At 40.0% G+C, this 27,759-nt stretch overlaps 1 long non-coding RNA gene across 1 annotated transcript; it reads right to left on the bottom strand.

The window, feature by feature from the left end:
• Positions 1–23,823: 23,823 nt before the first annotated feature.
• On the bottom strand, positions 23,824–26,164 carry LOC127987475 (uncharacterized). Its single transcript, XR_008161222.1, has 4 exons — positions 25,425–26,164; positions 25,247–25,281; positions 24,477–24,511; positions 23,824–24,055 (listed from the first exon to the last, which is right to left on the bottom strand). It is a non-coding gene; the product is annotated as an uncharacterized LOC127987475 (long non-coding RNA).
• Between the last annotated feature and the right edge of the window lie 1,595 nt (positions 26,165–27,759).

The raw sequence follows: 27,759 nt of genomic DNA, 5'->3' as shown, positions 1-27,759 counted from the left end.
GAGCTAAAAGCTATTGACCTTGAATACGCCCTGTAAGCCCAGCGTGAAGATACAGTCACTTTGTTGAACACTTACCCGTCTTCACGAGCTAAAAGCTATTGACCTTGAATACGCCCTGTAAGCCCAGCGTGAAGATACAGTCACTTGTTGAACACGTACCCGTCTTCACGAGCTAAAAGCTATTGACCTTGAATACGCCCTGTAAGCCCAGCGTGAAGATACAGTCACTTTGTTGAACACTTACCCGTCTTCACGAGCTAAAAGCTATTGACCTTGAATACGCCCTGTAAGCCCAGCGTGAAGATACAGTCACTTTGTTGAACACTTACCCGTCTTCACGAGCTAAAAGCTATTGACCTTGAATACGCCCTGTAAGCCCAGCGTGAAGATACAGTCACTTTGTTGAATATTTACCCGTCTTCACGAGCTAAAAGCTATTGACCTTGAATACGCCCTGTAAGCCCAGCGTGAAGATACAGTCACTTTGTTGAATATTTACCCGTCTTCACGAGCTAAAAGCTATTGACCTTGAATACGCCCTGTAAGCCCAGCGTGAAGATACAGTCACTTTGTTGAATATTTACCCGTCTTCACGAGCTAAAAGCTATTGACCTTGAATACGCCCTGTAAGCCCAGCGTGAAGATACAGTCACTTGTTGAACATTTACCCGTCTTCACGAGCTAAAAGCTATTGACCTTGAATACGCCCTGTAAGCCCAGCGTGAAGATACAGTCACTTTGTTGAACACTTACCCGTCTTCACGAGCTAAAAGCTATTGACCTTGAATACGCCCTGTAAGCCCAGCGTGAAGATACAGTCACTTGTTGAATACTTACCCGTCTTCACGAGCTAAAAGCTATTGACCTTGAATACGCGCTGTAAGCCCAGCGTGAAGATACAGTCACTTTGTTGAATATTTACCCGTCTTCACGAGCTAAAAGCTATTGACCTTGAATACGCCCTGTAAGCCCAGCGTGAAGATACAGTCACTTTGTTGAATATTTACCCGTCTTCACGAGCTAAAAGCTCTAGACCTTGAATACGCCCTGTAAGTCCAGTGTGAAGAGTAAGTCACCTTGTTCAATACCTATCTGTGCGACAAGTAGAAAGTTACTCACCTGAATATACCGGTGTACGTCCAGGGGAAAGACCCAGTCATCTTGCTGCTTACTTACCTCTGTTGCTTACCTGTGCCCCCAGGGGCTTGTGTGTTACCTTGTACTTACCTAGGAGGTCTATTGTAGTGGAGGAGCTGTCCACTTAAAGAGCAACGAATATAGGAACAAGGCATTCTTCTCCGTCTTACCCATTACTCATCGTGTGTTCTGTTGCCTTTAGGAGAAGGGAAGGGTGCCACGGGAAATCAAGCCGCGAAGGAAGGACTTAGGATCAGTCAGGAGATTGGTGGGAGCTCTGTGAAAGGACGTGAGAGCCCTTGCCCCCCCCCCCTCCCCTTGTGACCACTTACCAACGTCCTCCAGATTTCTCAGGCCCAGTCCCCTCCTATCAAGAGACGAAAATCCAATTTTAGATTCCCCTTTCTCCTTCCCTAAATTATCTTTTTAAATAATTTTAAATAAAGTTGTTTCAAATTTATCCTTAACTTATCTCGTGTGTCTGGTCATTGGGGTGTTCGTGGGACCTCCTTGAGGTGGAAATTAGGAAGGGGCGTGACTCGCAACACCTGTGGCCCGCTTGACCTGTGACAAAAACATATGGAGAAAAAAAAGGGAACTCCAATTTGTCTCCTTTTTAACAATGTAACCAGATCTTTTGACTGAACAACTTAAAGCAGGAAAAGCACAGCTGTAAATAATAATGCTATGACATGCAATGTCATTGAGACCGCATTAACATTACCAGAATGCTGGAACGCTTTAATAAACTTAATGCAGCATTCTTTAATGTATTCAATTAATTATACCAATTGACTAGTGTTATTGAACCAAACACAAAAATGCTTTACATAAAGTATTTAATAAAATTATGCCTCAACACATGACAAGCTTGCAGCCTTTACTTGCAGTTTTACACACAGAACTAGGTGCTACATGTAAATGCTTTTTACTCTTTAACTCTGAACTCATTCGCTGTACTTATTCTTTAAAAAAAAAATCAAAGGCAACAATATAACAAAATGTTATGGTGCACACATTATATATGATGAATGTCCTTAGACCATTCCAAAACTAGTATCAACACTCAAAATAGCAGCATGGACTTCTCTTTCAAAGACACTATATTATGTGTAACGTCCTGGGAGTTTAAGCAGGTGGAAGACTTTGGGAAGCGGATGTCCACCACTTCAACATTCAACTCTTTGGGAAGCACATTCCAGCCCACCCAGAACTGCACAAGTTTTCCAAGTGTGTTTGGAGAGGCTACCACAGGAGAGAAAAAAGGGCATTTTTCTGTTATTGTTGATAATGGCGGTCTATCTAATGCAAAAACCAAAAGGTTAACTATTATAATCTTATTATCAAATGTGTGCTTTGGTTTGTTACTGTAAGACCCAAACTGAAAGATTCAAATAGAGGAAGCACATTCTTGTGTCAGCTTCAGTTATTTCTCGGTCCCATTACAAAGCTCCAGTTAAATAACCTGTGAGGAACTATTACATTAAAGGGATAGTTCACTTTAAAATGAAAATTCTGTCATCATTTACTCACTCTCATGTTGTTTCAAACCTGTATGAATTTCTTTCTTCTGCTGAACAGAGGGGAAGATATTTAGAAGAATGTCAGTAACCAGACAGAGTTTCTGGGTCTCATTGACTTCCATAGTAGGAAAAAAATATTCTATGGAAGTCAATGGGACCCAGAAACTGTCTGGTTACTGACATTCTTAACTTCCTCGTCTCCACAGCGATGAACGGGCGTCTGCGTCTCTGCAGGGCGCTGTGTGCGAGACAGAATAGAGGCGGAAGCTGCAGCCTAATAATAAACAGTCCCAGGCCCGTTTAATACTGCGTTTCGGTGCCATCATTAGAAACACTGATAGCAGTATCCGATAAGTTGGTACCTTACTGATTTTAGAGAAAGTTTGGGTCCTTTCAGCACCGGGTCTCGATCCCCATTCCCTAATAAAAACTATACTGAGTAACAAAAGAACGATGGTCTACAGATCATTAGTTGATAGTGTATGGTTTAATTTTTCTAACAATATATTTAATGGACAAGTTCTTCAGTGTGAGTGCATTAAAGTCTGAAATTAAGTCAAATGTTCTTGCAGAAACCTACCACTGGGTGTCTGGGTGTAACGTTAACAGTAGGCTTATCTGGCGGCTGAGGTGATGAATTTGATGAACCACCCGATGCTGCACAAAAAGATATGCAATGTGAACTTAGTGAACGCCACATGGTTGGTAAATTTAATTAGTTAATACATTTGCCGATATTATAAGTTAGGTAGTTAACGTCATTAAAATGCGTCTGTTAACGTTTGCTAATTTAAAATCACTTTATGTGGTTGCACTGGGTGTTGGGGTCGATCTGAAGGAAGTTAGAGTAAGTTAGAAACTCACTTCTTTCGAGCTGGTCAGCCACATCACGCAACAGGTCCACCAACGGCCTCCCACTTGAAGCCATTTAGTCTTTCCAGCTAGAGATCCCACATGCATAAAATGCTGGAGACACACGGGATCCGCTGATGGATGTCATCAATCAATCAGTAGATCCGATGGCGCAGTGCATGGACCTGTCCAAAGCAAAGCATCAGGGTCACAACAAACTGTAAAACTAGGCAATGCTGATCAAATATGAATCAAGATTCTGTTGCTTGATTGTCTATTTCTCGACTTAAATCTTCTCAGAAATATATTTCAGTGTACTGTTACCTCTAAAATGGGAAAGTTCCTGACCCGACCGCCATGTTGAAAACGGAAGATCCACAGTTAAGCACCGCCCGACTCATTACCATAGATAGATTGTATTACACACTAGCGGCAGCATTCATAGGTAGCCTGATAAATGGATCGTTTGCTTCTGTCTTCTGCTTCGTTTCCTGTCCACACTCATGTTTTTTGACAATAACATTTAATTTTGTAACAACATAATAGTTTTTTTTTTTTACAAATGTAATTTTACTCTGTTTGTTAATGTTTTTACTCAACATTTGTGCAGTTTTTGGAGGATTTATGATATCTTCTAAATTTCTATAAATTAATATTTATTTAAATAGGCTTTATACATTTTATGTAAAATTCACTTTATAAAAGACACAGATTTCTAACTTTCATTCATGTGGATAACATGGATAATTTTAAATGATTTAATGTAACATTTATACCCATTTTTGGAAAATGCAGTTTAAAAAAAAGAAAGAAATCACTTTAACCACTAGATGGCTGTAGAGCTCCACTATATGCTATTTGCAATTTGACTACCTGAAAGATATCTTTTCACAAGTTGGATTCAGTTGGATTCATATCTAAATATTATAAAATCACAATTATAACAAAAATAAAATATTTCTTGTCAAATTTTAGTATTTTTTTACTGAAAAAATCCCAGTTTTTCAATAATGTTACATTACAATGCATTGCAGGCAGTAAGCATGGCAAACCGCATGACCTCTGTAGACAGGGTTGGAGCAGATTTGTGTGTGTGTGTGTGTGTGTGTTGTGGACTTGGGAAGTTCTCACCTTTCTCAGACGGAGACAGGAAATAGTTGGATAATGACAGATGTCGCAATTACATTTATGATTAAGTGAGTTTGTGAAATGAAAATGATTCGGCGACTTAAAAACTCACTACCACATAAAAAAAAATTGTCATCGTATAATTCTTCTATACATGAACAAAAACAGCGTATCAAATGTCTGTTTGAGGAAAAGTAACTTATCACTGATTCTTTTTGGAAATAACCGGGGTGGTTTGGGAGCCTCTCTCCTTGTCTTTCTCTCAGACAATAACACACACACACACACACACACTTGCCATACTTTAACTCCTTATTTTTCCTTTAGTAAGACAATATACCTTATTCGAATGGAATAACTAACACTGAACTCATGATTACAACAGACAGGCCCTTGGTATGGCTTAGTTGTTGAAGTATTTCACAGACTCAGCCAACAATTTCAATGTCAATTCGTTATTTGATTACTTTTGCATTAATTATGATTATGGATTAAGTTATTAAAGGTTGGATTAAGGGATAGGTGTTTTACAGTAATACTATAATAAAGTTGAGCATATTTACTGATACTTTATTGACTTTGTTATATTTGGAATTTGTTTTATATCCTAAAAACAGTGTCAAAGACCACCCCATTAGTGGCTAAAAACAATAAGAAAACTTGTACCTTCTGTTTTGTTGTTTAGGTACACCAGCACATTAAACTACAAGTGTTAGTAGGTGCAAATCTTTAAGAGGAATGTGAGTATAAAGACAGGGACCCATTTCCCAGTATATCAGTGATCGGCTCAAAACGTCTCTCTTATGCAAGGTTTAGTCTATTGACACTTAAGGAATGCTGTATGCTGAATTATTTTTTTTAGTTTCTCATAAATAATTAAGACTAACCTGTGTTTAAGGTTTTTTTTTTTTTTTTTTTTACGTTTAAACATTTACATATTTCGGGAGTTAAACTTGACTGTAAGATCTTGTTTTTACCCTTGATGCCAACCGTACTGCAGACACTGTTGAAACTTGTTTAAAATGTCCCTAGTTTCAATGTAAAAATATATACATGTTAACATTTTTCTGACTTCAGTAAATATTTTTATTCACTTCTGTGTGAGTTCACCATCACATAAAACCACAGGTGCAAGATGTAGAAAGTGCAGATGTTAATAGTAGATTAAGAGGGTCCATTTCCCTGTATTCACAGACTTGAGATATATTTCCTTATCAACAAGCAACTGTACTGTGTAAAACAATGTGCATTATAATTTGGGAAATACAAGTTGTTTGCACCTGTTATCATTTGTTGTGTGTTGTTTCCACCATTAGAGTATGGTAAAGTTTTAATTTATTAACACTCAAAAGCTATTCTTTGAATGAATGTAATTAAATCATGGAAAGGATTTCCAGGTCATTAAATGGCTTTCTTTCAGCATTAAGCACTTTTGTTAGACTATATTAGAGTAATGATGCTGAAAATACAGCTTTGATCACAGAAATAAATTACATTTTAAAAATATATTCAAATAGGGAAAAAAAATAAAGAAAAGAAATAAAAATATTTCACAACATTACTGTTTTTGCTGTACTTTGTTATTTACTATTAAAGAATATTAGATGTTGTTGAAGCCCTGGCCCGACACTGGAGATGCGGCTAATGACAGGAGAGGAGTTTCAGGCCCACAATTACATCTCCCCAGGGGCAGCGTTAGGGGTGGGCTCAGGGGGCTGGGGCCCCGGATGTTTTTATTACCATCATGCCATCAATGAGTTTTCATGCCCAATAAAGTAATTTATATTAGAATTTATATAAATAAATAAAGATCTCTCGACTCTCACGTCTACAGTGTCTGTCAATTTACGCGTTGTCATTCACACCCGACGAAAACCACCCACTGAGTCTAGTGCTTCTGACTGACATGTAAACTGGCCAACCATCGATGAGCGTCTGTACGATCAGCCAATGAAATGAGATCTTTCGGAGGCAGGCGGTTTGTTTGCGTGTAGTGTTTTACTAGATCAATTTATTTGAAATTTAAAATGGATATTTCCAAATTCTTCAAAAAGAGCAAGTAAAACACCCCCAGCCAACACGTGAACGATAAGATACAACAGCTTCAGGTATCTGTAACTTTTAATCATAGTATATTTCTTTTTCGGTTTTAGATTGTGTCTGATTTAACGTTACATTTTGAACATCTAACAGTTAACGGTTGTGCAGCACAGACTTTAGGACACACACAAACACACACACACAGAGCGGTTATAATGTTTGGTTAGCACGGTCTGTGCTAACACTGTTCTCACATTCCTGCTATTCATAATGTATATATAATCCTTCATTGCTCTGTTCATAATGTACATACAATCCCTACAATGCATTCATATTTATATTCTGTATATCAGGCCTCTCAAGTTTTGAACTGAGTTCAGAGTGAGATTTTGGCGGCGGCCGTGATGGCGGCAGGGGTTTGATGGGGACGGGTGTCTGATCTCATAAATGACACTTATTCTTACAAATAAAATAATATTTATTTAATTCAGCATTTATTTGTGTGTGTGTATGTGTGTGTGTGTGTGAGAGAGAGAGAGAGATAGAGAGAGAAAATGGTCAGTGTTGTTTATTGTAGGTGTTGTTAGCTGGTTTTGAGGCCAGGGGTTGGTGGCTCCCATTTGAAGCACTGTGGTTCCAGGCCAGCCATTTTTACTGTCATGATGGATGACAGGGTTCCATCAGGTGCTAAACTGTTCCTGGTTTTGGTCTTGTTTAATCCCATGGAGAAAACCCTCTCAGCATATGCATTTGAATGAGGGAGCACTAACACCAATGCAGCTATTTTAGAAATCCTCCCTGCTTATGTCCCTCAACACCTTGATGGACACATGAGTTATCTTGTCACAATGGTGGTTCCCTTTGTGATGAATGGCCATCGGGTTGACCACTCCTTCTTAAAGGAACATCTATAGGTGGCTGCTCTACTCCACCCTCTCTTTTCCCCTGTTTCCAGTGGGCTCTCCACTGTTTCCTCTACGGTATCCTCCACCGTCTCTTCCATGGACCCATCTTCTACTGTCACCCTTACTTCCTCCTCCACTGCCACCTCCACTACTGTCTTCTCCACAGTCTCCTCCTCCTCTAGCCACCTTTTTAGGGAGCTGATCTTTTAGAGCAAAGCATGAAAGAAAGCTCCTTTGCCTCTTCCCCTGACATCTTTGAAATAGACGAATGCAATAATCAATACTATACATTGGATAAAATATAATGAAATAGCCTAGGCAAAACGTTTTCAAAATGGGGACTAGGATGTTGTGCAGTAAAAATAAAATTCAAACTATTATGGGTACTGCAATACAAGTATGATGGATAGGCCTATTATAGAAGTCTTTTTATATAAAACTGTCAGAGTAGCCCCACATCCTCTTCAACGTGTAAAGTTAGCTATAAAAAATATTATAGTGGACTAACAATAGGCGCAAAAGCTACGGCCGACCACGTACGATAGCCAAAATTGCGTGCGTGTCGGGGTCATAATAACCATCAAACCTAAACATATCTTAGACTGTTTAGAAAAAATGTAAAATTCATATATTGATTTAAAAAAACATATAGTCAAAATCGCGGTCATTGTCTTGGCAAGTCAATGGAGTTGGACAATGACTGGGGGTGGACGGGTTGGGGGTTAGGGCACACTTATGTCTGGACACATGTATTCCCCAGCTATTTTCTGATTGGCTGATCGGTAGCTATATTTTTTTTTTTTGATTAGCCGGTGCGTGTCAGGGCCGTCGGGGAACTCACTTGATTCCTCTACCTGTTTCACTGTTTAAATAATAGCGCCGCAACTTTGTGGCCGTTATCCTCGTAATGTCTCTGCTTGAGAAATACAAGGTGTGGCGTGTGAGCGTGTGATCAGGGTTGGGTATGCGTGACTTGAGAGCCCTGGTATATACTCTGATCAATATTGTACATAGTAACTCCACTGTACATTCTGTATATCATAGCTTTACTTACTCTGCACTTTTATGTATATAAAACACTATATATTGCGCGTGGACCCCTATTTCCATCTAGACTAGTCTTCATGTGCAATGACAGCAGTGTGTTTGTGGAAGCTGTTATACAGGGTTCCTTTCTATATAGCACTGTGGACTGAATCCTACAGAATTGATTCGTATCAGCTGCAGTACCTATCTACAATCGTCTGGCAATTATTGAACAGCATAATAGCAGACAAAGTCAGAATGTAACATGCATGTTAATGCATGTTCATTTACATAATAAACATCTAGCTATTTATACTCAGATCTGTAATGTGGTCTGGGATTTTGAAATGGAAAGAGTTTACGTGTTCAAAAGTGGTCTCTGTCTCACCTGGGAATTGACCAAATTCTTGATTGATCTGGACTTTATGTCAGAACACCCTTGTATGGCCTATGACTTGTTTTCTGTTTAAGTAATCCTGTTTGTGTAATCCAGTATTAGTGGATGGTGAATAATAGTTTGTGTTCAACACCACTTCTTCACCAGAACTACAATATAAAAAAGTTCATCTGATCATTTTCCTGTTATTTGTGTAATTGTCTTGAAAAAGTATTTGTGATTTGTAGAACTGCTAAACTTAGCAAATATTTAAACAGAACAAATCTCACTATTTTTAGGGTCAAAAGCTGAAGCAGGTGGAGTGGGAGCCATGCAGACTATGGTATGTACCACTTCTCATATGTAACACATCGTCAATTAGTTTTAACAAGTACAAACTTTTGACTTACCGGTATGTTAGTTAGTACATGTCAAAGTTTGTCTTAATAGCTGTTAAATGGGTGGTCAGTATTTGCTCTTGTATTTTAATATACAGAAGCCAACACAAAGTGTCTTAGTGACGTGTTAGGCCAAAACCTACCCTCAGAAGAGCTTCATGATCTTTGACATAGATTTTCTTAGACTTTCTATTCTACTGGGGGCAGGAGGATGGAGCTCCATTCATCCAAAATGTATGCTTTCATTTGGTGTTTTGATAATGTTGGATCTTGGTGGGCCAACATCTCAATAAGACACTTTGTTGTTTTTTTCCCTTAATTTGTCAGTTTGCAGTGTATCTTATTTGCCAATAACACCTAGGCCTGTCGCAATAATCAATATATCGACTTATTGCGCAATATACTGTATGTAAATTACCTCACTTTTTGATGACGCAAAATATCGGCCATTATATTAACTTCAAAATAAATGTCACCGTGTTTTATTAATTCTCCTTATGCCTTTCTTTTGCAGCTTCTCTTACATATTTTTTTCTACTTTTTGTTAGGAAATGATTATTTACTATTTATTAATATTTTTAAGGTATCTAATATGTGGATACTTAATTCCCATGATCTAAATATTCTTAAAAATTAAACCATTTGTTGTCATTTGGAAGTGTTTAGGCCTTCTTACATTATTATGCCATTACATTATAATTATATATTCAGTAGCATAAAATGGTCTTTAAAATTACAATATCGCTTATCGTAATTATTTCAGGGCAATATATCGCACAACAAAAAGTTATCGTGACAGACCAACTAACACCTACTATTGCAATTACACTGAAAATAGTTATTAACAATAATGATTAAGTTATTATTGCCAAACTAAACACAGCCACACAGCCTGCATTGCGTGAAATCCATATTTCAAGTTCATTTTATTTGTATAGCAGATTTACAACAGCCATTAATCTGACCAAAGTGCTTTACAGAAGAGAAAATTATAACAACATACACAGAAAGCAAAACAGATAAAAAATATGAACGACCCATCTAAAAAAGTTACTGACTGACAGTAATCAGTCCACGAAGGAAAACAGATAGTGACAGAGAACAGACAGAGAAGGGGCCATTCTCATTCCTAAAGGCAGGGTACTCCAAACTCGTGGCCCTGCCACCGCACATGCACGCTCCCCTCTGCACTGAAGTCTAACATGCGGAACTACCAAGAGGTGTACAGGGGATAGGTTATGTGAAGATTTATAGACAATTTAGAAGTGTATTCTCTGATGAACTGATGAACCAGTGTAGAGATCTGAGGACTGGAGTGATGTGTTCATGTTTGGGACACAGTGTTTTGGACTAGCTGAAGACGCACAACCTGAGATTTACTGTAGATATACCGCAATATAAGGGATTCCAGTAATCTAGTTGAGAAGGAACAATTGCATGAACAGCCATTTCTAGAGTTTTAGGAGTGAGAAAGTCTCTGATTTTAACAGGAAAGATGTTGTTTCTTTTTATCTACTATCTTTTATCTAAACTCCGAGTCAAGTTACAGATTTAAAATGGTATTCATTGCAAAACCCCTGCGCATTCAAAGGCAACATGATAGAGAAACTAGGTATTTGTTAAAAAAAAAAAATAAGTGTGTGTACGTACATATGAAGTTTACCCTGTTGTAAAATCCAACATATGCTGGTTAGGTGTATGTTTAGAAGCATGTTGCTGGTTTGAGCTAGTTTAAGCTGGTCCTTAGCAACTAACTCCTGCTCAGGACCATTTTAGGACCAGCACATGACCAGCTCAAACCAGCAGACATAATTCAAAAGATACCGAACCAGAATATGCTGTTTATTCAACATGGCAGTGGATGTGGATGCCTTATATGCCTCATGTAGTTAAACTGGAGCTCTTTTAAATTAAGTTTCTCAAAACTAATGTAATCTGAGACATTTTTATTTCTTATTTTAGTACACCATTGTCATAAATATATCCCTGAAATGGTCTGTTACTGCAGTACTGCATTACTTTAATTACTATTAATTAACATTAATAACTGGATCATTATATTTACTGTCAGCTTGTGATCTTCTTTTACGATAGATGTTGTCTTAAAGTACAATGTGGACTTCACATTTCTCATTTTAGAGTCACTAGAACAAAATCCAGTCAATTGATGAATGCTTTAAAATAAAAAATGTTCAAAAGATGACAGACTGAGCCGCTGGCTGAACAGAAAGGAAGATACACCTACCAGAAATACACTTGAGAGTATTGTGCATATAGTGATTCTTGTAAGAAACAGAACAGATTATAGAACATGGTAACAACACATTTTCTACTTCTGCATTGTTGACTAACATTAGCCTACTGTGATGTAATGAAACCCCTCTAAAACATAGCTATTGGTAAACGGATACAGGAGTCTTAATATGTGCATTAATGTGTCTACAGTTTGTCTGCATAACCAAAACATCTAATTGCATCCTTCCTTTTTGTGTTACAGTGGAAAGAAGTGGCCATTGGAGTGGTTGCCAGATGTAGACACTGTTTAGTTTTAATTTCCACAGGTTCCCAATGTGCTGGATTCCTCTTTATTTTATTTATATATTTATTTTCTTCTGTTGTAATAATAAATAATACTTTGTTTGTTCCATACATCAGTTGTTAACACTTTTGAGTGAGTTTATGAGTTTTCATTATACTGTTTCTGTACTTTCTTAAATATTTTTATTTTTATTTTTTTATGATTTTTTCTTTATTCTCAGACACACTGTTTATTTTATAGTCTACTTAGGTCTTTGAGCATCCAAAACAACATAACATGTATCAGGGAGTTTGTTCAGAGAATGGTCTCATAAAATAAATAAATAGCATGTTCATAGTGGTTGATCCTTAACTTGTCTTTATTTATCACATATTTTGTATACACGTTTCATCTATATCCAGCTATGGAAATGCCTTGGCATTTAGCTCCTTGATTTCTAAATGACAACCTGTTACGACAAAGCTTTATACAAAGCTTTTTTACATTGGAAATAATCAAGCAAATGGATTCTAACACAGCTTCGGCTTCACCGTCATTACAGAATACTTTGCCTCCTATGAATCCAGCGGAAGTTTCCCAGCTTCAAGCTGCTTTTGCTTATCAAGGTGAAATGCTCAAGAATTACCAGGATCAACTCAACAAACTTCAGGCTGCAAATGAACACCTAACCCATTATATACGATCACTTCCCTCTCCAACACCACAGACGGTAAGACTGGCTATGCCAGAGAAGTTTGACGGTTCAGCTGAACAATGCCGGGGTTTTATTCGTCAAGTGGAGATTTTTTTTGCTAACCAGGAAGAACAGTTTCACTCAGGTGAAAAGAAATGTGCTTTTCTAATGTCACTGCTCTCTGGTAAAGCAATCGATTGGGCTGCAGCAGTCTGGGAGACGGATCATTTGTTTCGTTCCTCCTATACCTATTTTATTCAACAATTACGAGATGTGTTTGAATATCCCGCTGGGGGCAAAGATATTTCCACACAATTGCTTCATCTATCTCAAGACAATCGCAACGCTGCAGATTATGCTATTGAGTTTAGAACCCTCGCTGCACAAAGTGGCTGGAATGATGTCTCATTAAAGGCTGTGTTTCGACAAAGTCTGAACCTCGACCTACAAACTGAACTGGCCTCACGGAAGAGACTCACGGAAAGACTCACGGAAGAGGAAAGAAATCGACGACGTCAACTCAATCTGTGCTACTACTGTGGTGAAACAGGCCACCACAGCATAACATGTCCACACAAAGCCCGGAAAAACACCAAGATAACTACCCGGGTGAGTGTTGAACAATTTTCTCTCCTTCCTACCAAACCAGTGTATGCACTCCACCATAATCAAGCCCTGTTTAACGACCACTATTGAAAGCCCAAACACCACTCAAAATACTAAAATTGGATCCTGTTACAAGGAATTCTCTGAGGTTTTCAGTAAAATCAAAGCCACACAGTTACCACCTCACCGACCATGGGACTGTGCTATTGATTTGTTGCCCAATGCCATGCCTCCTAAGAGCAAGGTTTACCCTTTGTCACGTAACGAGACTCAAGCCATGGAAGAATACATTGAAGAAGCCATGAACTCTGGATTTATCCGTCCCTCCACCTCTCCAGCGGCTGCAGGGTTTTTCTTTGTAGAAAAGAAAGATGGAGGCTTACGGCCATGCATAGACTACAGAGGGCTAATAATGTAACTATCAAGTTCCGTTACCCCCTTCCACTGGTTCCATCTGCACTGGAAAAACTACGTGAAGCAAGGGTTTACACGAAGCTGGACCTCAGAAGTGCGTACAACTTGATCCGCATTCGTGAAGGTGATGAATGGAAAACTGCCTTCCTCACTACTAGGGGAGTATTTGGTCATGCCGTATGGACTTGCTAATGCCCCAGCAGTCTTCCAATCTTTTATCAATGAAATATTCAGAGATCTCTTGAACCAATATGTGATAGCATACATAGATGACATACTGATTTACTCCAAGACAGAATCTGAACACATCCAACATGTCAAGACAGTACTCTCCCGCCTGCTGGATAATCAACTATACATCAAGGCAGAGAAATGTGAGTTTCATGTCAAGCAAACGTCCTTTCTTGGGTACAACATCAGTTACCAGGGTGTGGAGATGGATAACTCCAAGGTCAGAGCAGTCACCGACTGGCCACAACCCACTAAAGTCAAGGAACTACAACGTTTCCTTGGTTTTGCAAACTTTTACCGGCGGTTCATTCGTAATTACAGTCTGATTGCATCCCCCCTAACATCACTGTTAAAAGGCAAACCATCCAAACTTAAATGGACTCAGGAAGCTATCCAGGCATTCACCAAACTCAAGTATAGTTTCACAACGGCCCCAATCCTCAAGCACCCTGATCCTAATCTACCTTTTGTGTTAGAAGTGGATGCATCTGATTGTGGAATTGGAGCCGTCCTTTCTCAACGTCATGGTCAGCCTGGCAAGCTCTACCCCTGTGCATTCTTCTCAAGGAAATTGACTTCTGCTGAGTGCAACTATGATGTAGGCAATAAAGAACTGTTGTCCATGAAAGCAGCTATTGAAGAATGGAGACACTGGCTTGAGGGAGCAGTCCACCCATTCCAAGTAATCACCGACCACAAAAACCTGGAATATATCAAGAGTGCCAAACGCCTGAATCCACGTCAAGCTCGTTGGTCTTTATTCTTCACCCGTTTCCAGTTTACAGTCACCTACAGACCTGGCAGCAAAAACAGTAAGGCTGATGCTCTATCTAGATGTCACGATCCTCCCGTAGACAATATCACACCTGAATCTATCCTCCCACCATCTGTTATCATTGCTCCAGTAACCTGGGACATTATGGAAGAGATCCAGCGGGCCCATCAACAAATTGTCCCCTGAATAAGTGCTTTGTGCCTCAACGTTTGCGTCTCCGAGTTATGCAATGGGTTCACACCAATTTGAGCTCAGGACATCCTGGAATTTCACGCACTCTCCATCTGCTACAGAACTCTTTCTGGTGGCCTTCAATGACCAAGGATGTGGTAACCTATGTCAAGTCCTGTCAAATCTGCGCTCAATCCAAGACACCCAAAGAACTACCCTCTGGCCTCCTTCAACCGTTACCCATTCCACAGCGTCCTTGGTCCCACTTGTCCATAGACTTTGTAACAGACCTGCCTCTCTCCACTGGTTTCACCACCATACTAGTAATCATTGATCGCTTCTCTAAAGCCTGCCGTCTGATCCCTCTCAAAAGTCTTCCCACTGCCATGGAAACGGCTCAAGCCCTATTTCACCATGTCTTCAGAGTTTATGGCTTACCTGAGGATATTGTGTCGGATAGAGGACCTCAGTTTACCTCTCAGGTTTGGAAAGCTTTTTGTAAACAACTTGACATCAACATAAGCCTTACATCAGGATACCATCCACAATCAAACGGCCAATTGGAGAGGTTGAACCAGGAAATTGGCAGGTATCTCAGAACATATTGCAGCCGTGAACAGAACCGATGGACAGAATTTCTTCCATGGGCTGAGTATGCCCAAAACTCCCTGACCCACTCCTCCACTGGCTTGACCCCTTTCCAATGCGTCTTGGGATACCAACCCCCCTTGTTTCCGTGGTCTGGTGAACCCTCAACAGTACCTGCAGTTGATGACTGGATCAGACGTAGTGAGAGGGTGTGGGACAGTGCTCATGTTCGTCTACAGAGAGCCGTCAGAACCCAAGAATTCCAGGCTAACAGACGACGTCGCCCACACCCTCCCTACCAACCAGGACAACGGGTCTGGCTTTCTACGAGAGACCTCAAACTGCGGCTACCTAGCAGAAAACTCAGCCCAAGGTATGTTGGACCTTTCAAAATAATAAAACAGATTAATGAGGTCACATACCAGCTTGAACTTCCCGTTAACTACCGTATCTCCCCATCCTTCCATGTCTCGCTCCTCAAACCGGTCCATCCGGATGCTGACCCCAATGCTGAGAACCAAGAGCCACCGCCACCACTGGACATAAATGGATCACCTGCATACAAGGTGAAGGAATTGCTGGACTCAAGACGCAGAGGGGGTCAGCTCCAATACCTGGTGGACTGGGAGGGCTATGGACCTGAAGAGAGATCATGGGTAGCCGCCTCCGACATCCTGGATCCATCACTCATCGAGGATTTCCATCAAGCCAGACCCGATCGTCCAGCACCCCGACTACGGGGACGTCCCCGTCGAGCGTCAGGAGGCGCTCCTAGGGGGGGGGATCCTGTAACGCCACGCCAGCAGAGGGAGCCCTCGCCTGAGTATTGACTGGTGCTGCTCCCTCTGCTTCTACTATCACTTCCTGTTTGGCAGCCATTTAAGCATGGCCAGGCCGAAACATGATTTGCGAAGTATTGCCAGTTCTACTGCCTTACCAAGCATTATTCCATTGTCTGATTTGATTACACTGTGTTTGACTTTTTGCCTGTTTCTCTGGATTTTTGCCTTTGGGTTGCCCCTTTTGCTTGTTTGTTGGTTGGATTGTTTTCTATGATTTTGACCCCTTTGCCTGTGACCTCGACTTTCTGCTTCACGATTTGGATGGTTGAACTGTTTTTTTAAATAAACTTCTGCAAATGGATTCTAACACAGCTTCGGCTTCACCGTCATTACAGACAGCAACATAGTGTTGGCCCAGATCCGGCCCACATCTGAGATGACACTGTTATTACTGTAGATTACTTTTACTAAGATTACTCCAAACAGATGTCTTTCCATTAACAGGGTAATTTACAGAATTATATTTATATTCTTAGCATTCACATAACAGTTATACTTGTAATAAAACTATTTTTTAATTACTTGAGCATGGGACTTCTGAAAGATTTCACGTGAGCTGAGGAGTCATCCTAGTCAGCTGTACTTTTGACTGATCTGCATACTGTCTTCTGGTGTTTTCATGTGCAAAACTCACTCTTAATGTAATAAGCAAATCATTTTACTTGCTTTTGGAGATAAGGGAAGGTTAATAACTATACATTAAATTTACATTTAGTAATTTAGCAGACACTTTTATTCAAAGCGACTTAAAAACTATAATGGCATCTGTAAAGTAAATTAGACAATGATTGTGTATATAGCCAATTAGCCATATGACCACAGCATATATAGTAGCATGCAATATTGAACTGTTGCTGATTTGAGCGCTCCTCATATCTCTAATGATACTGTGATGTATTTTTTATTGCAACTCACCCCCGTACTTAAAATCATAAATACCATTAATTTGTAACAGATTACAATTTTAATTGGGTCAGGGCAGGGGTGTCCAATCCTACTCCTGGGGGGATACTGTAGTGCAGAGTTGAGCTCCAACTCCATTTATTCACACTTAAACCAGTTAATCAAGGTCAAACTAGGCATAATAGAAACTTCTGGTCAGGTGTGTTGAAGCAGTTTGGAACTGAACTCCAAAGGATGAAAAACATTTCAAGAGGTCCACAGTGACATTTGTGATTCTAATAAGTCAAAATAAATTTGTCATTAAAGAATTTGTCTTTTATGTCCAGTAATTATGTTTTAATTCATGTTTCATGTCTCTTTGAAATGCATGCATGACACAAAGGCTGAGTGGGCAGAGTGAAAATTAAAATGTTGTCATTGGACTGTCAGGAATCTGGAAGGAGGACCCAAATGCTGAGTGAGTAACCAGGGTTTATTGACAGAACAGATCGATTCAAGAGGGTTGTGGAGTGCACAAGTGATACTACAACAGGAACACAGTAAACAGAGACAGTTAGGGAAGGCCACTGAAACAGCTTCAGTCATCAACTGGCAGAATAACAGAAGAGGGGGCGGCAAGACCAGGCTGATGAAGACCAAACAACCATAGAGCAGAGCTCAGATACTCATTGACCACCAACTCTGAAGCAGACCAAGTGCCAGGCAGAAACATAATTACCCCACAGTAAGAACAAATAAAGAGTAACTTAATAAGAAAGAGATAATTACCAACTTAAACCAACGGACACATACTCAGCCACATCCACAGACAGAGACAAGGCGTGAGAATGACCACGAACCTGCAAAGACTTCTTCTTTGTGCTTATTTGGCGGTTCGCATTCTTAAAAAGAGCATTACCGCCATCTACTGTGGGTAATAGATCAGAGACAAAATACACTAGACTAGATCACCACTACCAGAACAATCAGGACTCGTGCTTTCAATGTTGCTGCGTGTTCAGCTCCTCCATCTACGGCAAAGTCCATCTCATTCCAGAGAGGGATGCTGTAACAAAAAAAACAAAAAAATGTATACATTTATAACCCTTCTATAGTCTATGGATCAAATTGGTTCTTCTTAAAAACTTTTTTTAATTAAAAATTATCCTTAATGTTAATTGCTGATTACCTTTCATCTGCAGTTCTCCTCTTAGCTTACTGTCAGGGTTAGGCAAGGAGGAACTCAAGTGCAGACAGGGAATCACAAAACAAGGGGTTTATTTACAAAAAGGGGAAAAACAAAAACCCACGAGGGGGAAAACAACGGCTATGTCAGAAACAAAACAACTTAACAGGACAGGATTGACATGAAAAAACAAACTCTTAAACACTAACTACAAACAAACACTCACGGTAATACAAAGACTTCTCAAAGGGGGTTACAAGGGTAAACTTCTCACAAGACTGACCAGTAGGAATACATATGTGAAACAATGAACCGACGCAAGACAGAGCACACTAGGAGATCTAAATAGGGGGAACAATCAAGACACGACAGGTGGCACAGATGGGACAATCAAGACACGACTAGGTTAACAAGGGGGGCGGGGCAAGGGAACGAGACAACACAAGCACATGGCCCAAAGACAAGGCTATGTGCTTGCACACAAAACACGGGTCTGTCATGATCCTGCCTCAAGACTAGGAAAAACCAAGGACACGAGGGCAGAATCATGACAGAACCCCTCCCTTAAGGAGCGGCTTCCAGACGCTCCTCAAGGGAACATCAAACACGGGACACGACTGACATGACAGACTGGGACACAGACACAAACCAACAAGACATGACGAACAACAACAAGGGCAAACATGAATACACAACGGCAGGGTTGGGGTGACAAATAAAAAAAAACAAACAGGGAAGGGGAGGGGAGGGGGCGGGACCACAAAGTTCATGGGGGACAGACCAGGGCGGGTGGGAGGGGTAGGAATCTTAGGAGGACAGGACGAAGGCTGACGACGGGGGGTACGGGCAGGTCTGGGTGGTGAGGGGCGGGGAGGGGTCTCGGGACAACTGACAGGGGACATGACAGGAGCAGACAAGGGACGCGGGGCAACACTTACGGGACGCGGGGCAAGACTTACGGGACGCGGGGAGACGACATCTACTGGACCCGGGGGGACAACATCTACTGGACACGGGGGGACCACAGGACACGGGGGGACATTAACGGGACACGGGGCCACAACAGCAGGACACGGGGCCACATCAACAGGACACGGGGCCACATCAACAGGACACGGGGAGACAACGGCTGGACACTTGGGACTTCTGGGGACAGGGTCAGGGGACAAGACAGGACTGACGGGGATTTCTAAAATTTGGACAAGACGGGACAAATAATCAGAAAAGGCTTTAGCAGCTAGGATAATAGGCATCTCCTTATGAGATGAGACCGACTGTACAAGAGTCTTTGCTGCAGAGTCGGCCGCGGCTCTCTCCTCTGCTCTCACGACTGCCGACTTGAATACGGCTTTCTTCTTTGCCGCCTCGGGCACGCCAGCGCTCACCGCTGCTGGCTCGGGCACGTTCACCGCCGCTGGCTCGGGCACGCCCACCGCTGCTGGCTCGGGCACGCCAGCGCTCTCCGCTGCTGGCTCGGGCACGCTCACCGCTGCTGGCACGGGCACGCTCACCGCTGCTGGCTCGGGCACGCCAGCTCTCTCCGCTGCTGGCACAGGCACGCCAGCGCTCACCGCTGCTGGCACGGGAGGAGACAGGGTCACAGGACCGGCAGGCCCCTTCTTCCTTCTCTTCCTCCTCGGGCACGGTGCAGAGGCTACCGCTGGGTCAGAGGCGGGTTGGGGGAGTTTGGTCTCGGGCAGGGCAGCCTCGGACGCCGAAGACTCTGAAGCTGACTCCCATGAAAACCGTCTCCCTCGCTTGTTGGGGAGACTTAAGGTAGTGGGAGGTGCCTCAGGATCTTGGGAGGGACCTAACTGATCCCCCAGGGTTGCCACGGCCAGGACACGACCCTCTGGGATCGTTGGCAGCTGGGTAGGTGGGGACCTCTGAGGCTCCTCCTCTCGCCCGCTCGCTCCGGAACGACCTCCCCTGGTCCCCCGGAACACCACAAGGCGAGAGCCCTCAAAACAATCTCGCTGGCTGGCTGATGCCATCCAGCATTGCCTCCTGTCTGCTGAGTTCCTTCGTGGTCGGTTCATTCTGTCAGGGTTAGGCAAGGAGGAACTCAAGTGCAGACAGGGAATCACAAAACAAGGGGTTTATTTACAAAAAGGGGAAAAACAAAAACCCACGAGGGGGAAAACAACGGCTATGTCAGAAACAAAACAACTTAACAGGACAGGATTGACATGAAAAAACAAACTCTTAAACACTAACTACAAACAAACACTCACGGTAATACAAAGACTTCTCAAAGGGGGTTACAAGGGTAAACTTCTCACAAGACTGACCAGTAGGAATACATATGTGAAACAGTGAACCGACGCAAGACAGAGCACACTAGGAGATCTAAATAGGGGGAACAATCAAGACACGACAGGTGGCACAGATGGGACAATCAAGACACGACTAGGTTAACAAGGGGGGCGGGGCAAGGGAACGAGACAACACAAGCACATGGCCCAAAGACAAGGCCATGCGCTTGTACACAAAACACGGGTCTGTCATGATCCTGCCTCAAGACTAGGAAAAACCAAGGACACGAGGGCAGAATCATGACACTTACTTCTTTCCTCTGAATATTTATTACACTTAATTAGTACATGCTCCACTGTTTCTCGTATTCCACACCAATCACACAAACCTGTATGATGTTTCCCTGTTATTTGCATTGTTGAATTAAGTCCTGTGTGTCCCAATCTTAATCTAGAAATAATACAGTCTTTCTTCCTTTTTCCCCTTGACTTCCTTCCTCTAACTACCACTGGTTGTATTGAATGTAAATGTCTACCCTTTTCCTCATTGTCCCAGTACATTTGCCAATTATTATTTATCTCCCTTTTAATTATTGATTTGATTTCTAATTTGCTATATTTAATTTCCATATCTATAGTTTCTTTTGCCATAGCATGTTTTGCTAACTTGTCTGCTGCTTCATTTCCTGCTACTCCAGTATGTGCCGGAACCCATAAAAACTGAACTATCTTATTTTCCTGTTGCATCATGAACAATATCTGTAGGATTTCCAAAACAATATCTTGTCTAGTATCTGATTACTGAGCTTCCAGGCACATCAAGGCCAAACTTGAATCTGAGTATATTAACGTTTTACTTAAACCCATTTCATTTATTTTATTAATTGCTACCATAATTGCTAGTAACTCTCCTGTAAACACAGATACATGATCTGATATTCTTTCCCCTCTCGCCACTTTCAATCTGGGTATGATGTACGCTACCCCCACCTGTTCCTTTTGTGGATCCTTAGATGCATCTGTGAAAACATGTACATATTGTTCATACTTACTCCCAATATACTCTTTTGTCATCTCTGCCTCCAACATCCTCCCATTTTTATCTTGCCTTGATTCCAATAATAATAAATCTACATTGGGTTGAGGTAATATCCATAATGGTATTGTTGGTAATATTACTGCTGGAATAACACTGTACTCATTTAATTTCATATCCTGAACTAAATCCTTAATGATCCAACCAAAATTGTTAACTTTCCCTTTCCCATGTTCCCAACATTTTTCAAGTATACCTTTTGTTGGATGACTATCCTTCTGCCCTTTTAGATTAACCCAGTATGCCAGTGTCAATTGCTTCCTTCTTAAGTGAATTGGCATCTCCCCCATCTCCACCTGTAATGCTGAAACAGGAGAGGAAGGGTAAGCTCCACAACATATTCTCAACGCTTGAGATTGAACTTTCCTAACTGTGACTTAGCTGCTGTTCCGTATGCAGTACATAATTATTATGTTGGCTTGGCAACAAGCCAACATACTGTTATGCTATTTAAACTTCTTCTTTTTCTTCTTATTATTTTTCTGACAGAAATTCTGAACGCTACTCCTCCTAGAGCTTTAAAGCCACAAGCCCCAAACTCGGCAGAAACCTGCGGGATAGAGCGGTGCTGGTTGCTATATCTTTTCAGACTGATCAGACTTAAAGTCTTAGTTTTTTTTTTATTAATTTTTAAATGTCAAATACATTACCCATAGACTTACATTATCTGAGAAAAATTGCGCCCCTAGTTGCAATAACCGAGATTAAAGGGAGGAGTCGGGTTTCGTTTCACTTTTAAACCGGATAAAAATACCAAGTAAATAATACAATTTCCCTCAAACTGACAAGCTAAACCAACATATCTGATTATTACAGGGGTTAGGGCTCATTAATGATTGATTTCTGGGCAGAGAGCAGTCAGAAAGATGAGAGAAGAATCACTGCTGCTGTCTCCACGGAGCTCACAACGAGCGAATTCATTCTTATTTAAGACCTTTTAAAACGTCGATTGCACGCAATCCACACGTTAGAACACACCAAGAGCTAAAATCAGATGTTTCTGAACTGTTTAAAGTAATAACATGATATATTCGACGTTGATTCACCGTTGAAATCGTGACGTTGGTGTACGGTTGAAATCACGACGCTGATTCACCGTTGAAATCCCGACGTTGAATCAACGTTGAATTACCTTTCGATTTTGCAAATTGGATCAACGTTGAAATCACGACGTGGATTCACCCTTGAAATCGCGACGCTGTTTCACCGTCTTACCTGCATTACGGATGAATTAGGGTCGTGCTGCAGACCTGGGATGAAAGCTGAATGAGGTGTTGATTTTGAAAAGTTAATCAACGTTGTTTCCCTGTCGTACCTTGCACCGTGTATAAATACACCTAGATCCTAGTGGGCATTTAGATCAACACGGTACATGCAAGGCTAAAAATCTAATGACTGGCAGCAATGGCTTTACAAACAACTTCAATAAACTACCACATGCTCAAAATTGTCAAACAGCAGTTAAATTTTGGAAACAGATGAAAATAATCCCACACTTTATTATGCAGAGTATGCATGGAGGTAATGCTAAAAACATGGAGTAGAACAATCCAAATACAATAATATTTAAAGGTTTTTGTAAAAAAAAATTGGCACATAAATGCATATTTTTTGCAGCACTTACAAGACAAACCCTTGTACCTTTATGACTGAAACCAGTGGATCTTTTATTTGGGTGGAAAACTACAGTTTCTGTCAAAAACATGTTTTAGTAATGTGTCTCATTACAAGAGTTGTGTACATTTGTGCAGTGAAAATGTGTTGAACAGTACGAGCAGGGAACCTTCAACCAGTTGATTTCTAATGGGAAATGTGTCTTCTTTACCGTGGGGCATGCAGAATGAGATTTCTACCGCAGGGCACTCTAAAATGTTAGAACCAGCAGCCCTAGTGTATACAGTGTGGTTGTGCTTCGGGTGATCCTTGAAAGTGTCCCAGCGCTAGGTCCTTTCTGATGCCGTCCCCTCCACTCTCTCCCACTTCTGCACTTTCTGTACCGTCCTGTAGAAACATTTACATTTAATCATTTAACAGACGATTTTATCCAAAGCGACTTACAAATAAGAACAACAGAAGCAGTCAGGTGTACAAGCGAACAACAACAGGATACAAGTGCTATGACAAGTCTCAGTTAGTCTAGTACAGAACGCATAGCCAGGTTTTTTTAATATATTTTTTTAATATGAAAGACAAGAAAAGAAGGAAAAGTGCTAGCATTAGTTGGTTAAGTTCTGGTGAAAAAGATGAGTCTTAAAATGTTTCTTGAAAATGAGTAAAGACTCAGCAGTTCGGATTGAGATTGGGAGGTCATTCCACCAGCTGGGCACAGTCCAGGAAAAGGTCCGAGAGAGTGATTGTGAACTTCTTTGGGATGGCACCACAAGGCGTCGTTCACTTGCAGAGGGCAAACTTCTGGAGGGAACATAAGATTTAACCAGTTTGTTTAGGTATGTCCACAATGTTTGACAATAACTTTGATATTGTGAAATATATTTAACTGAAAACTGAATGCAAAATAAATTACACAATAGTTTCACTTTACAGTTCAGTAACAGTGAAGTTGGAAACAAAGTGGACAACACTATTCATTAAACACTTATTTAATGTATTCAGATGAAAATGTACAATATTAACAAATTATTCACAAGCAGTGTTTTCAGAGCCCCCAGTTACACTGTTTTAATCAGAACACTAGCAATACAGTGTAGTAAAATAAGTAAAATCTAATTCAGTAAATTTTTATTAAACTAAGTACAATCAAAACCTATCACAAAAGGTCAAAGCATCTCTAGCAGAAGTGACAGTGCAATGTAGCAGATGAACAATTTCTTACCAATGTTTCAAGAACAAGCTGGATCCTCGATGACTCTACAAGGGGAAAGAAGAAATGGTTTACTGAAAAGTTCTTTAAAAGCAGGATTTCATATTATACCATTTCTTTAAACCACTGGTTCTCAAACTTTTTATACCAAGTACCACTTCAGAAAATATTTGTTATTAAATATTAAGTTGCACCATAATGACCAACATTACATTTAAGCAGCGTAGTAGGCCAAACTATTCAGCTGCAGGTCTACAGTTAAAAAATGAGGCAGTTTTATTCTAATAAGAATATTTATTGTTGTCAGACACTTTACTATGGTAAATACAGTTTGAACATTAACACTACAACTGTGCTTATACACAGGTAAATGAAAAAAAAAGTTTAAATTAAAATGTAATTTTAAATGTAATTATGTAACAAAAGTTACAAAACTGTACTGTACTTTAACTGTAACATACTTAAATGTGCAAAAAAAAAAAAAAAACTTACTCAAAGATTAAGTTAAAATGTATTAACATTAATTAGTTTAATTTAGTGTTTCACCTGCATAACAACTAGAGGGGGCCTGACACTTTGAGAACCATGGCTTTAACAATCCTTTTATTATTAATTCATTAAAATTATATTATTTAAATACCGACATTTGCACTTATATGTTTCAGAAAACACTTTGAAACTATTATAAGAATACAAACATATATAACACACCTAATGCATGGGATTCATATCAGGAAAATATGGGAAAATCTCTAAAAGACAGACATTAACACATAACTTACCAGCAACACATTGGGTGAGCATCTAACTTGATCATCTGTGATAAAGCAATGCAAAAATAGACACACGGGTATTTATTTATCTGCAGGTTACATGTCATTTAAGCTACCCATTTGTAAACTCTGGTAATACTTTACTATTTTCAAAAGATAATAAAGATAACGTTAGCGATTTTCTTACCTCATTTTGACAGGATGTTTTCAGGACCTCGCAGAACACCTGACCCTTCTTGTGTTCACAGTTTTTGTTCTCCATTGACATGTCACGACTCAAATTCGCTCAAAATAAATAAAAAAAATGTACAGGCAAATATGAAATAATTCGGGACCGACCGAGCAGTCAGTTATAACGAGCAGCAGCTCACAGTTATCCGCCTCACTCACAGAAAGACGACAATAACGGTCATATTTTTAAATGTAGAAAGGCGCGAACCGATTCATTGTCCAGTTTCCTGAATGACAGCCAGATTAACCAATCATGATAGAAGTAATAAAATAAAACTACCAATGGGAGTTGTTTCAGTTTGATAAAGCAGCGAAATGTATATAGTTTTATTGTTGTTAATGATGATAATATTTAACATATACCTTTAGATTTTAGAATAAGTATCATGACTAAAATATTTTAAAATGCTATTAAAATAATAAATTAATTAATTTAAATAATTTAATATAAATAATTTAAAAGCTTGTTAACCTTTTTCTACCATTTAGCATTAAACATTTTTAACGTTGTTTCATTAAAACAACTGACCTTATTTCAACCATATTTCAATGTTGAAAGTTGGTCATGTGCTGGAAGTTTTTCAACCGTTCATCTTTAAACGTTGAATCAACGTTGTTTCAACGTTGAAACCACAACTGACCTTATTTCAACCATATTTCAACATTGAAAGTTGGTCATGTGCTGGAAGTTTTTCAACCGTTCATCTTTAAATGTTGAATCAACGTTGTTTCAACGTTGAAACCACAACTGACCTTATTTCAACGATATTTCAACATTGAAAGTTGGTCATGTGCTGGATGTTTTTCAACCATTCAGCTTTAAACGTTGAATCAACGTTGTTTCAACGTTGAAACCCCAACTGACCTTATTTCAACCATATTTCAACGTTGAAGGTCGGTCATGTGCCGGCTGGGTCTGAACACTTGAAGAGAATTTACAGCCTGTCACATTAAAACACTGCAGCGAAACGGCACAAAACAATTAGAAGAATATATTATACACATGAAAATGAGTGTTTATATGTGATTGTGAGATTTTATCTGTCAGGCTGAACCTCACATTGTTATCCATCGTCACAACATGGTAAAGTCATTTATATATATATTTTTAAGAGCTTCTTAAAATAAATATTCCTGCGAATGCACACAATCCACCCATTAGAACACACTTAGAGAAAAGTCCAGGGGTTTTTGAGCCGTGTATGTGTGCAAAATGCAATATTTGACATCGCAAAGGGGAAAACAAAGTCACATGACAGCCGCGTTTAGGGCGAGATCAGACAAATAAATAGGCTACACATTTCATTCACACTGACAAGCTAAATCAACATATGTTATTATTACCGGGTCAGATATCTCATTAATAAATTATGTCTCTGACCAAAGAACAGAGAGAAAGACGAGAGAGAAATGAGGACTTCATCAGCATTTTTTAAGAGCTTCCAAAAATAATATCACAGCACTAGTCCACCCATTAGAACACAACAAGAGCAGAATTCAGGTGTTTTTGAGATGTTTATGTGTGCAAAATGAAATATAATTTGACAGCGTGATACAGCTTATGAATACTGGAAGGAAAAAAGTCACGACAGCCTTTTAACTCTGGAGTCGATTAACGCATATACGCGTTTTGAGGCATTTTCTCCTGAAAACCCCGACAATTACTTAAATTACATTTTCAGTTTTAATCTTACAGATAAGAGCAATACATCAATCGAATCTGTAAAGGGTCTACTTTTTTTGGATACAAACATAATAACAACAAAACTTTGTGCCCTTATAAAATAAAGATAACAAACAAGGTGTGCTGTCTTCAACCTTGTCTGCGCTGATCTTCATTTACAAACACGTCATTAAAATGAACTGTAACTCCATGAATACTCAACGAAGAGACATGAGAGAGATATATCTATAGAAAGCTTGACATGTCTTTTAAACTAAACAAGTGCTGTCGAACAAGTATTATGTGATAAAGTACGCGATGTCCTTTTTTCACGTCTCCCTTCATTTTATCTAATGTGTATGGAAGGCCAAGAGGGTCAAATACACGTGAATTTTAACGTGTCAACAAGACGTTAAATACGTGTATTTCACGCGTAGACAACACTTATTTAAAGCGTTAAATACGTGTTGTTTACTCGTGAAAAAATCAGCGTGTATTTAACGTGTATTTCACGTTTTAAATACACGTGAAGTACTTTGAACAGGTCAGTGTCATTGGCTGCTGAGGACTTGGGTCAAACCACTTCTGTGAGCTTAGAGGGGTGTACCATTCATAGACAGGCAACCAT

The sequence above is a fragment of the Carassius gibelio genome, chromosome B22, assembly GCF_023724105.1.
Source record: "Carassius gibelio isolate Cgi1373 ecotype wild population from Czech Republic chromosome B22, carGib1.2-hapl.c, whole genome shotgun sequence".
NCBI lineage: Eukaryota > Metazoa > Chordata > Actinopteri > Cypriniformes > Cyprinidae > Carassius > Carassius gibelio.
Note: the sequence above shows the minus strand (reverse complement) of the source record. Positions and strands in the feature narration are given on the sequence as shown.